General features: G+C 35.2%; 1 pseudogene; it reads right to left on the minus strand.

Annotated features, from left to right (window-relative positions):
- Positions 1-319: 319 nt before the first annotated feature.
- On the minus strand, positions 320-854 carry LOC129536649 (ribosomal protein eL22-like pseudogene; annotated as a pseudogene).
- Positions 855-3,042: the final 2,188 nt, after the last annotated feature.

Below are 3,042 nucleotides of genomic sequence, written 5' to 3' on the forward strand. Positions count from 1 at the left end.
AGGAAATGGCAGCCCACTCCAGTATTCTTGCTTGGAAAATCCCATGGACAGAGACTGGTGGGTTACAGTCCATGGGTTTGCAAAGAGTTGGACAAAACTGAAGCGGCTTAGCATACATAAAACATATAACCAAAAAACTGCTGTATAGCACAGGGAACTCTACTCAATACTCTGTAATGGTCTATATGACAAAAGAACGAGTGGATATATATGTATAACTCATTCACTTTGCTATATACCTGAAACTAACACAACATTGTAAATCAACTACACTCTAAAAAAATATAAAAAAGTATTAAAGGAAAGCCAACACCATATAAACAGCATACACTTAAATAAAAGATGAATGTTTTACAGAGTAATGTTTTTTATTCACTGATAAGCTAAAGGTCCATTTCAAAATGTTTCTTTCTTTTGTATGCTTAATTTGTTTTATTAGCAAGCAAAGCCCTATGAAGGATGGCATCATCTAGTCCTCAGACTCAAATTCATCTTCATCTTGACTAATCTGGAAGTAACGAAGCTCATAAGTCTCCTTGTCAGATGCAACCACACGAAGCCAATCACGAAGATTGTTCTTTTTAAGGTATTTCTTGGTAAGGTACTTCAAATACCTTTTAGAGAACTGTTTCTCAGAAACGACTATGATTTTATTCTTGAAGCGTTCAATGTGAACGACATTCCCAAGATTTCCAGTTTTTCCATTCACTTTAACCTTCTCCCGCAGAAACTGTTCAAAATTTCCAGAATCAAAAATTCCATCTTCTACTGGATGAGTAAGATCCAAATTAAACTTCCAGGTTGACTTCTTAGGCTTCGTGTCTTTTTTCGGCACCATCTTGAAGGCTTGCCGTGCAGTGAGAGTGTAATTTTCTTTTTTGGTAATGTCTTTGCCTGGTTTTGGTATCGGGGTGATGGTGGCTTCATAGAATGCCTTTGGGAATGTTCCCTCCTTTTCAATCTTTTGGAAGAGTTTGATAAGGATCAGTAAAAGTTCTTTGTATGTTTGGTAGAACTTAGTTGTGAAGCCATCTGGTCCTGGACTTTTGTTTGTAGGGAGTTTTAGAACTACAGGTTTTGTTTTACATCTAGTGTTTGGTCTGTTCAGATTATCTATTTCTTCTTGATTCAGTTTTGGTGGGTGGTATATTTCTAGGAACTTGACTATTTCTCATAGATTGTTGAGTTTTTTGGCATAATAATTCTTCATAGTATTCTCTTGCTGCTGCTGCTAAGTCACTTCAGTCGTGTCCGACTCTCTGTGACCCCATAGACGGAAGCCCACCAGGCTCCCCTGTCCCTGGGATTCTCCAGGCAAGAACACTGGAGTGGGTTGCCATTTCCTTCTCCAATGTGTGAAAGTGGAAAGTAAAAAGTGAAAGCGAAGTCGCTCAGTCATGTCCGACCCTTAGCGACCCCATGGACTGCAGCCTACCAGGCTCCTCCATCCATGGGATTCTCCAGGCAAGAGTACTGGAGTGGCTTGCCATTGCCTTCTCCGAGTATTCTCTTATGGTTTCTAAAATTTCTGTGGCATCAGTTGTTATTTCTTTTTCACTTTTTATATTGTTTATTTAGGTCCCCTCTCTTTTCTTCTTAGTTAGTCTGGCCAGAGATTTGTCAATTTTGTTTACCCTTTCAAAGAACCAGCTTTTGGTTTAATTGATTTTTTTCTACTTTTTAATCTCTATTTTATTTATTTCCTCTCTGATTGTTATTATTCCCTTCCTTTTTCTGACTTTCAGTTTTGTTTATTCCATCTCTAATTCTTTTAGATGGTAGGTTAGGTTGTTCATTTGAAATTTTTCTTGGTTTTTGAGGAAGGCCTATATCATTATGAGCTTTCCTCTAAGAACTGCTTTTGCTGCCTCCTATAGATTTTGTATGGTTGTGTTTTTATTGTCATTTGTCTCAAGGTATTTTTTAATTTCCTCTTTGACTTCATCAACCCATCAGTTTTTTAGTAAGATGCTGTTCATTTTCCATGTAATCATTTTTTCCCTCATTTTTCCGTGATTGATTTCCAGTTTTATGCCATTATGATCTGAAATGTACTTGAAATAATTTCTATGCTCTTAAAATTGTTGAGGCTTGTTTTATGCTCTAGTATGTGATCAGTCCTAGAGAATGATTCATATGCACTTGAAAAGAATGCGTATATTTGTTTTTTTGTGTGTAATGTCCTGAAAATATCAATTAAATTTAATTGTTCTATTTTATCACTTAGGATCTCTTTTGCCTTACTGATTATGTCTAGAAGATCTGTTCATTGATGTTAAATTCTCCTGCTATTATTGTATTCCCACCACGTTCTCTCTTTATGTCTGTTAGTCTTCATTTTATGTATTTGAGTGCATCTATATTGGGTGCATAAATGTTGACAAGTGTAATATCCTCTTCTTGTATTGATCTTTTTATCACTATATAGTGTCCTTTACCTTTCTTTGTGGACTTTGTTTTAAAGTCTATTTTGCCTGATACTGTGAGTGACCCCCACTTTCTTGCCATTTCTGTTTGTGTGAAATATCTTTTGCCATCCCCTCATTTTCAATCTATGTATGTCTTTTGCCCTAAAGTGAACCTCTTGTAGGCAGCATATTTGCAGGCTCTTTTTTTTACCCAATCTTACACTTTGTCCTTTGATTGGTACATTTAGTCCATTGACACTTAAGGTAATTTTTGATAGATATGTATTTATTACCAGTTTAAACCTGTTTTCCAGTTGATTATATCTTTCTTCTTTGTTCCTTTCTGTTTTTCGTTTTGTGGTTTAATGATTTCTTTTTCTATTATGCTTGTGTTCTTTTTATTTTTTGTAATCTGTTGTATGTTTTTGATTTTCACTTTTCAAGTATTGTTAACTCCTTCCTATATCTATTTGCTATGGACTGAAATTCATATATGTTCAAACACATTATAGAAGAAAAAAATCTACATTTTTTTACTCTCCTCCTCCACATTTTATGATTTTTGATGTCCTCTTTTACATCTTAATGTTTATCCTTTTGCTGTTTGTTGTGGTTACCATTGTCTCAAAAAACA

The sequence above is a fragment of the Moschus berezovskii genome, chromosome 6, assembly GCF_049115385.1.
Source record: "Moschus berezovskii isolate FMDL1 chromosome 6, NW_MosBer_1.0, whole genome shotgun sequence".
NCBI classification, from domain to species: Eukaryota; Metazoa; Chordata; class Mammalia; order Artiodactyla; family Moschidae; genus Moschus; species Moschus berezovskii.